This window comes from Parus major, chromosome 10, assembly GCF_001522545.3.
Source record: "Parus major isolate Abel chromosome 10, Parus_major1.1, whole genome shotgun sequence".
NCBI lineage: Eukaryota > Metazoa > Chordata > Aves > Passeriformes > Paridae > Parus > Parus major.
The window spans coordinates 3087614-3100885 of NC_031779.1; positions in this window are offsets into that span (position 1 = coordinate 3087614).

Consider the following 13272-nt stretch of genomic DNA (forward strand, 5'->3'; position numbering starts at 1 on the left):
TGTGTGGCAATTGTTGTAGTTCTGCTGGTATTTTACTCCCATGGAAAAAGGTAATAGAAGAGACTTTGCCTGACACTCCTTACTGACACTTCTTACTCCCTGTTAGCCACTGACCAGCACTACATTTCAGAATAAATGCTTTTTTGCAAAGGCAGAACTGGCCTCAAGCCCCAGTTCACATTTGGACCTTTGATGTGTCCTTAATTCTTCTTGCAAAAGAACAAGATTTTTTCTAAGGAGAAAGGCAGAAACCCCTGATTTAGTGTTCCAGAAGCCTGTTTTGGGGAATGTCTGAGCATTTGTGTGAAACACATTGCTGCAATTACAGGACACACAATATATGAATTCAAATACAAGGGCTCATGTGAGGTCTATCTGCAGATTCCAGCCTGCAGTATTTCTTCTCCAGCCAGGAGTTGGGAAAGATATAAATAGCACTTAGCATGCTGGCAAACTGAGCTGTGACAAAGTGCTGGGCTGACTGCTCAGTGTCATCCTGAAGGAATCAGCACTTTTTGTGATGCTACTTCAAATCTTAATAATTGGAATAGATTGAAAAGATCAAGTGTGCCATATACACTGATTCCAGCTCAGAGCAAAATTGTAAATACACAAAAATCAGGGGCATGGAAGGAAATTTCCTCTAGAAATAGTCCCTTTTCCTCTCATTTATCTAATCCAAAAGAATTTAGCCTAATACTTAATGTACACACTGTTTAGAGAAAACAATCTATCCAGCATTAGTGCCTTCCATGGCATCTGCTGCACAAATCCAGTGTCCCAGAATAGTCCAGCTTAACCACACTGGTTTTGAGTGGGCTCACGGACAAAGGCAAGAGGAAGAAATGAATACAGGCAGATTGGATGAATAGAAGTGAATATAGGCACACTTCCAGAAATTCAGTCTCATCTTTTCAGTGACCTCAGAGAGGCTGTAACAGAGATAATTATCTCCAAGTGTAGCATGGTGATGACTTTAAAAGGCTGTGCTAGTTGGCAGGAGAAACAGAGAAGAGTCTAACAAGGAGGGGTGCTTGGAGCATGTACATGCCCAGAAAGGCTTCTCTGACTTTGTCCTGTTAGAACACGGAAAGTACTGAAGAAAAACCAAACTCCTCTTCCCTAGAAGCTTGGCTGGGCTCATTTGCAGTTGTAATTCATGCTTACCTAGCCCTTGCCAAGAACTGCCTAAGTAAAACCAAGGTGACTTCCCCAGCCACCTCACTCTCCTATTACACAACAGGATCATGTATTTCTCTATACTCCCCAGGAATAACCTCTATACTCCCCAGGAATAACCTCACTGGCTGGTAAAAAGCCAAAGCATTTTTTTTATTATACATCTCTTTCAGACCCTAAAATAAAGAAACTGTGGGATGACAAACCCAGCAACGGAGGCTTCAAAGCATCATTCCAGAGATTTGGATAAACAAAATGATGGTTTTGTCCAGAGTTCCTATGAAGCTCTACCTCCAAAGGAGACAGCCTGAGACTTCAGGCACTGAATGTTGCTCAGATTGAGGAGGTCTCAGCAAGAGCAGTCCCTGTTGTACCCACCTACACAAGCCATTCAAGCATAAAAGAAAGGAGTGGAAATTAAAATGTTCACTTTTCCTAAGTCTGAAATCAGTAACTATTTGCCCAGATGTTTGCATCTAGGTATTACTCAGAGGTCATGATGTTCAGTGTGAGCTCTACTGCCTTATTATGCTGGTAATGAATTAATAAATGTCTGAAAGGGACATGCAGTGAATGCCACTTTGAATTTCTGCAGAGGTCAGTTGATTATCACGGACCAGAGTGAGGTGCTACTTGACCTACTAAGAGGCTGACTGCATGAAGATTCAGGCTCAAAAGCTTCTATATATAGATGCACTTTTCATGCTCTGTATACTGTAACTTACTGGGTATTTTTGCCTTACTAGAATTAATTATCTTCATTTCTGTCAGTTTAGCTCAATCTCATAGAGCAAAATAATTGGCCTTTACCAAAGCAGGTATCCAAAAATAAAAATGAAAGGTATACTGTCCAGAATTCAGACTTTTTTTTCCATTCCTCTGCCTGTATTTGTGAATTTTTCTGTTAAAAAACAATCACACCCTGACAGAACAGATTCAAGAAAGGATGGAGATACTTTCTGTCAATAAACCCAGCGGGATGATGTCATTAAAGGACACAGAATGATTCACACAAACACATCTCAGTGGGTGATAGAAAAAAGAGAGCTTTTATTTTCCTGACTCCAGTATTTATAGATTCTTGACAACAACCAGGGATTGGATAATTAAGTTACTACTTTCCCAATCACACTGGTCATGTGAAATGTCCATCAAAAGATGTTTCTTAGAAGGAATGTATAAACATCTATGTTCATAGTTACTTTCCTGGGAAAGTGTCTAAAATCTATGAAAACAAAATCAGAAGGTTTATTTTTCAGGGTGACAGGACTGGAAGTTGGAACTTCTATTCTCCTCAAATACAAAACATCTTAGTTTTTACCCCACTGGTTTGACATTCAAACTGCTGCTAATAGCTCTTTTTGGTCTTAAGAAAGTGTTGTTTGCATAAACCTAGCCTAAAGCAGACACCGTTGGAGCAATTTTTAGGAACAATTCTAAAGCAACTGAATATCCTGGGTGAAGTTTGACTGGCAAGTGAATCAAGCTGAATGGGTAAAATTCACATTAAGGCATTATATAATGCATGTATATGATCCTTGTTAACATAGGATTTAACAGCCTCCAGCTTTGTAAGCTCCACTTCCCCTCTCAACATCCCAGTGAGGAAGCAGAGAGAAGCTAAGGGACTTACTCCAGCACACAGAAATTGTGGAGAAGAATGAGGAGTGGATCCAATGTAGACAGACCGAGTACAGGGCTCTGTGTGCAGAGCCTGCTCTGCTTGTGCCACAGAACCAAACCACCTACTGAACTCTCTGTACAGAAAAAAAAGTCATGAGGGGAACCACAGGAAACATCACATGAGAACCTACATCTTGGGCAAAAGCAAGATTGCTTTCCATGGCTCTCCTCCCTGATTGCTGGTTGCCTGCTCCAGTGGTTTCAGCAAGGCTCAGGCTTACTCCAAATGTTCTTAATGAAAGACCAAGGAACCATCTGAATCAACTCTATTCTCTGTTGCATTCAGTTATAAATAATTTTTTCGCTTCTAGGACAAAATTCCTGGATATAGAAAAAAATAATTAAGAACCGTCTCACATTTTGGTTGCTACTATCTTCCTGTTAATTAGATGACTTATTAAGTAAACTATCAGAAATAAAACCTAGCCAGTTAATCATTCTTTAAAATGGTAGATTACTTTGATTTTTTAATTGCTGCAAGATTAAAAAAAAAAAATCCCCAAATTAATGTGCACACTCATGAGCCAAACAGATTATTATATGCCTCCCCCAGAAGCACATAGCCCAAGAAGTCAACTCAACACCACGTCCCCTGGGAGCTGCACAGGAACAGCAATCTCTCTAGGAGAATACACAGCTGGCCTGAGCTCAGCAGCTCAGCAGCTGGATTATTTTTTGTTTGCCTGACAAAAGTAACCAACTACTGCTATGCTGCAGTCACCAGAAAATTCCCTCTGTGGTAATCCACTGATGGACCCAAATGGTTCCCTAGGTAGTGAGAGAAGTAAAAATACAACGCATAACTTCTCCTTTTTAAATTATTTAAACTAATAATGCTTGTAATAAATACTGAGGCAGTAACCAGGAATTCTAATATCTTATTGCCAGACTTAGAGCACACATTTTTCATCCCACCAGATTAAGATGATGCTGGTTGTACACAGGTTAGGATCTGGGTCTGCAGAAATGCCATAACTGATCTCAGAGGGGTAAGAAATCACTGCTAGTAAAGCAAAAGTAAAATTCATCCTTTCTCATGTGGAAAGCACCTGCTGCTTTCTGAACCCAGCCTCCTTCCTCCTTTACAAGAGCACTGTAAATCTACAGGTGGGTAATAAAAGGGAAAAGCTCCCACAGAACAGTTCCCTGTAATTCTGTGCCAGCAGAACATGACAGATGATCACCCTTAGCTCCTCTACCTGTCTTGTCTGCCCAGTGTGCACAAAACCAGATCGACTGCTGCTCTCAGAGTCATAACAAAAAGGAACCAGTTGATGCACAGAAAGCAGTGAGTGCTTTGGATCTCACAGTAATACAAAGTTCAATGAAATTAGACTGTGTCTGGCTAACCAGCTTTTAGTTCTCCAGCTGGGTACTGGCAAACATAGCAAGACCCATCAGTGAAGTGGCTTCATGCATTTGCCAACTTGCCAGTCCCCCAGTGCTGTGATAAAATTGGAAGAACCAGCTGATGTGTTAAGCAAAAGAGGAGGAGGTGGGTAAAGGCAAAGAAGGAGTAAGAGGGTGCAAAGAGTCACATTAGAGAAGGAAAAAATATCTCTAGAAACTCAACAGTAAAAGGGGTCTTGTGGATACTTAATGCATAAAAACATTGGGATAAACAAATTGTGAGAGATTAAAAGGAGCAAGGGCAGAGGGGTTGGGAAAATAAGATTCAATGTAACTACCATCCTAATATGAAAAAGCACCCTATGAGTAAAAAACAAATAAAACAAGGAAAATACCATCTCCTTAACTCCTGTAGGTAGTGACCTTATGCTTTATATTCAAAGCCTTGTTTCCTGGTGAAACAAGAGTTCTTATTCATGTCACATTGCTGCTCAGTTGGCCCCAGTTGCTTTGGAACTTCACAGCTGATTGAAACTGTGCTCACCAGAAGGGCAAGGCTTCAAACCACTTCAATACCTCTGCAGACAGGCAACCAGCAGCAGAGAGGAATTCCAATATGCTCATCTTGATTAATCAGGGAACCTGCACTAGAAACAGCCTTGCAAACCAGACTCCATTTTCAGACAGTTCCGAAATTCCTGGGTCTGACCTACTCATGACTTCAAACAATTCCTGAATGGCCCAAGCAACTAAAGAGAATAAGGCTGGGAACCAGAGTTTCTGGGGTTTCTTGGTGTTTCTAGGCAGTAGAAGCTGTTTAAATTATGGCACAACATAACATTGTATGTAGCTGGTGCTAACTCCAATTAAAATACTTAGCTTACTCTGTATAAAAACCCCACCACCTACCAGGGGGGCTAAGAGCCTTAATTCTTTGCATGACCTCAGGCAAAGCAATGTGTAAGTTTTCATCTGTTTTGAAGACCTGACAGACAGACAGATTCTTCCGTGGGTACACACAGACATTTCCCCAGGCATTCTGTTATTCAGCCAGTGCTTCCAGCTGTCACCTACACAAGTGTCCTTGTCTTGACAAGCTTGCTGCCTGCAGTTTTGTGGAACCTTTCTCCTCAGACACCTGTCTGAGCTGCAGGGCTCTAAGCACAAGCTCCAAATCCTCTGTACTTCTGGTTTAGATCCCCATCTCCCAAAGTGCTCATGATGGCTATGTAGCCATGAGCAGGTGGTACAGCAGCCCTTCAATGGATTTAAAAGCACTTCATCCTTTCCAGCACTTACCACACATTCACACAGATTCACTCCAGAGTATCTCCAGCTTTGGAGCGTGGTTCCTAGTTAGTTCAGAGCTATCTTTTGTAAAGACTGCCATACAAAGGGAAGTATCAGGCATAGCCTTTCCAGCTGGGAGTAATTTATCTTCTATACCACCTTCTATGAGATTCTATCTCTTTTTATTGCAGCTGCCTGAAAACAGCCTGTACAAATAATCTTAATAAAATACTACTCTGCTTTAACTGAAGTATTCTCCAAGTGTACACAATAAGGAAATATGAACACCCTGAAGAGATTTTTTTTTTTTTAAAGCACTGAAGCCAACATAAACCTCAATAATTGCTTGGCAGAGCATAAGGAAGAAAAAGACCTGTGGGATCTGCAGTTTCCTATAGGCTCACATCCACACTACCCTCTGCTCAAACATAACACAAGGGCCAGGACAAGTGGGATGCACTGACATTTCCAGTACAGCTGTGCTTTGAAGAGTGTAACTGGAATATAAACAGCATGGCTCTTGGTTTAAGGCAAGCAGCACTTCACACTAATGGTGTGTGTGCTCAGATCAGTTCTATTGCTGCAGCTTTGGAGGTGTCTCTGGCAAGGGAACCCACGCAGACATGGGATGGGAGTGGGAAGTAAGGCATCAGGCAGGAGAGTCCCTTGAACACAAGCTGGCAGAGGCAGAACTTGAGAAAGCTGAGGGATGTGATATTTCCTCCTACCCACTACACAGCAGCTGACTTCAGTCAGACAGAGAGGAATGTAAGGAGGGGAGAAAAAAGCTAATACATGACATGCAAATATTCCATGCTTCCTCATGACCACCCTTCTTGGAAACTGTTTTACCAAGAGACCCAGCTGGTCATAGAAAGTCTGGAACTATTCCTCTGATTCCTCTGCAAGCAGAGAGCTGTTTCATATAATATGAGTTTCCCAAAGCCACCTCTTGATATCCTTGTGTACTAATCAACAGCTCCTTCCTTTCTCTCTCCTCTGCTCCAGCTAACAAACCTCTACAGATCTGCTTTGGGAGCAGTGGGGAAATTCTTTTTGCTTGAAAATCCAATTTCATTCCCAGCACAGGTATTTGTATCTTCATAATCCACACACTTCTGCTCTCCCACGGCAGCCACTCACTTTCTGCAGCTTCCCTGATCCCAGTGTTGGTAGCCCAAAGCCAGAAAGAACCACTAGGCTTGAAGAAACACAAGACAGTTTGATTATAAGTGGATCATAAATTTTGCATTCAACAGGTGTCTTCAGATGAAAAGAAACTATTCAGTGACTGTTGTTAGAAAAATTAATTGCTCTTAGAACTAACTGAAACCTCAGCAAAATGGTGCTTAGGCAGAAAAAAGTCATGTAAATCATGTCAGGACACCTCTTTCACACACAAGGTAGGAGCATGCAGAAATACCCAATCTAGCTCAGAATTTCAAATGAGTACACATGCTTCAAACCAAGCATCTTCCTGCTCACAGTGGAAAGTGGCCATTTAAATGAAAATAATTTTAAAAAGAGGAATATGAGTATTTTTAAAACTCTGGGAAAGGAAACCAGTGGCAATCAGAGACTAGAAGCATTTCACCTCAGGGTATCTCCAGTTCAGTGCCTGCAATATTTACAATTTATCAAAAATCAGAGCATTTTTTGATTGGAATGATGGCAACACAAAGTATTTATTAAAACATTTTCAGCAAGAAAAATCCTCACAAAATTAGTTCAGTGTTGATCTGACCTGATCTGTCTGGTTTTGTGCCAGTCCCACTCAATTATTCCCACTGCCTCAAATGTGATTGTAACAAGAATATCACAAACACAGCTCTAGCCTAGTCAAAACAGGGTGGCTTTTGTCCCCTTGCATGCTGGCATGCTTCAGACTACCATAAATAAAGAGCAGATGGAATACAGATTGCACTGGATAGAACTTAAAATAGGTTTTTGGCTATGAAAGACAAAGTCGTCTCTGAAGCCTCTCAGTAACATTTAAGAAATTGTAAGGTTCCAGTTGAATTCCAAAAATACACCACCTTTACTGACAAGCAAATGTATCCCATGTTTATATTTAGCTCATGGCCACATTCAGAGTGACTGCTGTTGAGTTTTACGTGGCCACAGGGCCACTATTGTTTTTGACCCACACTGTGATAGACATGTTGCAAACCCAATTTGACAGAGATTTTATGGACTGCTAGAGAGGAATCACACAGACATACATAAGTTAATTATACAGATAAAAAAAAAAGAGAAAACCAGAACATGTAAGCCAGACGCTTTGTTAATCACTTTATATAACTACTTAGGAAACAAATAAATGACCCAGTGAGTCAGATCTATTACCTGCTGAATCAAATGTTTTACTACTCAATCAGATACCTCATCTGTTCAAACAGAAACAAAGGTTCTTAAACTAGAAGCAATATATTGCCTTGTATGTCATATAACATGATTTCCCTCTGCTGAGCAAAACTGCAGAAGCAATGAGTGCACATGGAAGGTAAAGATAAGGTCACAGATGCCACTGGGTAGAGCTGCCCTGGTGAGCTCTGTGTGGCTCAGGGACAGCACAGGCTGGAAATAGAGACGAGGTGTGCCCTCCTAGGGCACTGCAGCTGCCTGCTTGCTGCTCAAGGCAGGGCCATCAGCACAGCTTTGGCAGGTTAAGAACTACAAATAACCACCAAATGTCCATCTATCAGTCTGGGCTGTCACAGGAGTTTGCTGCTGGGGAGGAGGACACAGCTTTTTATTCAGCATCAGCATCTCACTGCCACCAACCCCCTGAAATACCAATAATTTGTGTGGGTTTCCTTGCTGGGAAAAACAAATGTCTCCTGAGTTCTCATAAGCACAACTACTATAAAGGATAATAAACCCCAGAAGTGGTTACAAATCTGAGGCACTCATAATGATTTCCTTTCAGTCATAACTGATTAAAGCCACACAACAGAATCCCAAGGTCACTCATGATAGCTGTCAGTATGTGAGACACTATGAGACTTTGTGAATTAAACCCCATTATTGCCCTAAATGATAGATAAATTTCTCCCTTTCCTTGGTGATATGCAACATATTTTTTCTTCAGGGCAGTTAGATGATGTCAGCACAAATTACTACTTTCCACATAGTGCAGATGATAGAACCAGAGGCATTGAAGAAACTTAGAAAAGCTAAATGTGAAGAGACAGAAGGAACTGCTTCCTTTGACTTGGAAATAACAAATCCTGCTGTGGTGTGACGTATAAGGCAAAAGAAAAAACCTTTTAATTTGGGACACTGATGGAGCTGCAAAAGCTTCACATACTTAAAAATCTAAATTCAAGTTTGGATTCTTGCTCTAAATTACAAAAAAACCCCATCAAATAGAAGTGCCTGTCTTCAGATACTCATGACTCTCCATTAAATGTATATTGATGTGTAATACTGAGAGATTGGGTTATTATCTAGCTAACTAAGGAGCTCTATTTTCAGCTTGGAAGAATAATGAATATGCATTTAGAATGTTTTTCTAAATGGCTTCCTATTCTTTTAATTTTTCTTAGTATATGAAAGTTGAAGGAAGGGCAGAGGAAATGCTAGTGGTTACATGACAGGTTCACAAATTCTATACATGGCAAAGTTTGCTGGCAGTAATAGGATCTTTTACTACACCAAGTGAGAAAACCATAAAAAAACCCAACAGGTTGTCAGACATATGACTCTATAAACTTTTTTTTGTTACTTGAGATAGAAATACTATATTTTAAAATCCAAGACCTGGGAATTGTTTCATTATCTTGTATAATATCCCTTTATTATGCTTCCATTACTGCCCTGTGTGCACCAGCAGCCAAGCTCGTGGTTGCCATCTGCTGTTCCTGCTCCTACACGGCACCACTTCTGTCAGCACGGCCAGGCCATGGCAAGGAGTCTCCAAGAATTGTTAGGAACAGGCAGGGCTGCTGCTTTCACAACAGCCTGGGCTCCAGCTGGTCACAAGGCGAGGAATCAGTGCCCTCTCAAAGCCAAATGCAGAGCACGAGTGGGGAGTCCAGGTTCGGTAGCAGCAGATCCATTAGATTGGTGATGGATCATTTAGTGATCATTGGTATGAAAGCCTTCCTTGCCAGGACTGCCTTCCCTGTGGCCAGTTCTGTGCTCACCATCAACGTGACTGGCAGCATTCCCTGCTCCTGTCCTGTACCTGGCTGAGGACAGAACTAAAAAAGATCCTGCTTAGACTTCCACTTCAGTTCTGGCACCGTTACTCCCTGCGTCCAACACGGAGTTATCATCTCCCAGCTATCTGCTCCAGTGTCAGACATCTGGCTTCCAATTCTCCCAGTGCCTGCTGCTTCCCAAGATGAGAAGGTACAAAAGCCCAAAATTTAAAGAATTAATTCTGGAGCTTCTTTCTGGTCAAAAACTAAGGCTGTACCTGCCTTTCCACCTATGACACCTTTTCCACCTGTGTTTTCAGTTTCATCCTTCTCTGCAGTGTAGCAGAACAATCTGACTCATACCCAAACACTTTTAAGTGACCTAGAGGAAAGTCTCTCATATTGAAAATTTTATGTATAGTGGTCTCCATATTTACAGAACCACATGTCCTGCTAAATCTGTCCTGGTCACATTCCTTTACATTTAACATGTTTAAATAATCAGTTTAGAGAGACCAAATTAACTTCATGACAGACAAGCCCAGTATCTATTTCATTTGCTTGTTAGGGAAAGCAAAAGCCTCTTTGGTAGTAGAAGTATGAAAGCCAAAGTACTACACAGCTTCCCTGTGTTTTCATTATTCTTTTTCATTCCTTGCCATCCAAGCCCTTCACAAACGCTAGTTAATTCTTTGAAAATCCTTATCTTTGCTTTACACCTGGGGAAAATGAAGCTCTGAGGAAGGACAGTACTTACCTAAACACAGCCCCAGAGACTCGTGGTAGAGCTGAGAACAAAGCCCATGTCTTTTGGCTCTCAGTCTTGTATCCTAAAGCCCTCTTTTTTATTGCACTTTTTCAATTTTCTCTTTTTGAAAAGCAGCAGTTCTAAATAAAAGAGGTCAAGCTCAAACAGTACAGTTGTCCTTCACTCTTCTTCTCCTTCTCCATTTGAAGGGATGTGCAGATACAGAAGTTATGATTCCCTCCACCATGAGTGCAAGAGAGAAACCTTTGCACTGTGCCATAAACAGTTGAGAGTATATTTTTTTTCTGGCACACAAGTGATCTCAGTAGCAGGAGATTAATGCACAAATGCCAGTGTCTCATCCTAAAAGCCCAGTGTACAGAAGAGCCATTACTATCCTGGCATGGGCCCAACATGAAAGCAAGGGAGGAGGTAGCAGTGGACACTGTCTCACTGAAGAGCAATGGTTAGAATTCAAGTAAAACTCTTCACAGTCTTGCAGTGAATGTGTTCTGCACCACAGCACTGCTGATTTTCCAGATGACCAGATATGTACTTATCTATTGCTATGAACATCCTGCAGGATAGAGAGGCATCTTGAGAAGCAAAATAATTTTTAAAGTGACCCTTCTAGCACACGCCTGGCCAGTACAAAATTTGCCAAGCTCATGGATAAAACTCACATCACTCTACAGTCCAAGCAGATCTGCAGGTCTGGCCCTGCAACATTAAATTCCACAACTGCTTGAAAATATCATCTTTGATTTATTCATAGCATCTACTTTTGGTAGACAGTAGAGCTTTTCTCAATAGCTTGCCAATTACTGCAGAAAACACAGTAGTAGATGGTACTAAAATTTCAATCTGCATAGTTGACTGTGCATTTGCCTTGGCACAGGCTGCTTACTCTTTACTCTTGGGATAATGATGTTTTATTTCACAACAATGTTATATGCATTTTCATTTTTGACACCCATGATAAACAGTTTTTTGCTTTAGGTTTTTGCTATAGAGCTTTCCATATATTTCAGTAGAAAGGTGTAAATACTGAAAAAGCTGGAAATAAAGCTGGAAATAAATCCTTAGTAAGTGATTCTTAGGCTTTGTTTGATAATAAAGAAAGTGATGAAGATTAAAATGGGCAATTCTAGAATCTAGAAAACACTGTGAATACTAAAATCTTACAAATGGGCCTTTACCAAGAGATGTAATGCACTCTGTTGTTCCATCAAAGCTGGAAAATGCACAGCAATTACACTGATTTGGCAGATAAACAAGCACAGTTTCTTAGTTAGAATAATGTGGCAAGATAGACAAACTTAAGAAATTGTTTCCTACTCCTAGAATCTACATTTAGAGTTTTTACCTCAGAAAGTAAGAGCACACAAAAATGCTTATGCTGCATATAGAACACATTGATATTGCCAAGGAAATGCAGATGTTTAATCCCTTTTTATTAAATTTATACAAAATATAGGCATTGCAAGAAGGGCTACAGCTTCCAGTGTTTTTAAAGAATGCACGACTGTTTGCCAGTCATATTGGGCACTCAACAGGTTTTTGTGCAATAAATCTCAAGGCAAGTAAGAGGAAGCAAAAGAAGACTAACAAAAATATCAACTCCAAAATAGCATAACCACCTCCATAGAAGCTAACCATAGAAGCTGATGCTTCTATGCTGCCTTAGAGAGCTCTCTGGACTTGTTACACTTGTGCACTTCAAAGGTTAAAGATGTTGAAGGTAATCAGTGAGTGTAAGAAGCTTTAATATTATTTAATATTAATTATTTTAATATTTAATATTATTGCCTATTACTCTACAAACACAACACTCCTGTAGCTCACAAAGCACATGGTGACAACTTCCAAAATCAACCAGAAAATGAAAGCACTGTTATTCCAGGAATGACTTTGTCTGCCATCAGGCATAATCCAGAGAAGAAAGGTGGCTTTTCATTTCTCCATGATAATTTGTATTTTAACCACAAAAACTGGAATCACATCCATTGCTACCGAGTCATTCCTGTTATTAACATTGTCCCAGTGCTATGAGTGGCAATTCTCTGGAAGATTTTGGGGGTTTGGAGCAAATTCTGATGCAATAACATATAGTATTATCATTTGAAACTCTAAAGGAGTGTTATTTACCTGATAATTCGGTATCATCCACAGCTGTTTTGCACTGCCCTTTGCAAAAGCTTAATGGTGTTTAATGTTCAGGCCTTGGCTGAAGACAGCTATTACAAATACCTGTACAAATTGGTTAGAACCCATCAGGAAAGGCAAATGCAGCTGCAGAAATGTTGTAGGAAACAACTTTATGACATGATTACCCACATAGACACAGCCCATCACTGTAGAGTAAGCCTCTGAATGAAAACTAGTTCTCCAGTATAAAGCATCTACTAATCCAAAAAAAGCTTACTAAATTCCAAAGCTTTAGATTACAGCAGACTAAATGTTCCACATACCCATGCCCTTCCCACTAATTTCTACTAACAGTTGTGAGGACACAGCTAAGCTCATCCAGCTGACAGTTACTGGAACTACAGAGCCACAGTTTTGGTTTGCCTTGCAGATCTTAAATTGGGCAACACTACAGCAATGTGAAATGAAGCAACAGCAATACAATTTAACCCAAAAACATTAGCCCCAGAACGACTGAGGCATCCCACTTCTCTAATAGGAGAGTTGTGTAGTTGTAAAGAAAGTTCGGTTGTAAAGCAAGTGCAGTTGTAAAGAAAAAATTCCAGGAATGCAAAATGTTAGTTCCAGTACAGCTGTTCAAATGAGCTCATCTCAGTAGTGGTGAGTAGGGAAAACCAGGATTTTACCTGCAGAACCCTCTGGGTATTTGCAGAAGTTACCTGTAAAAAG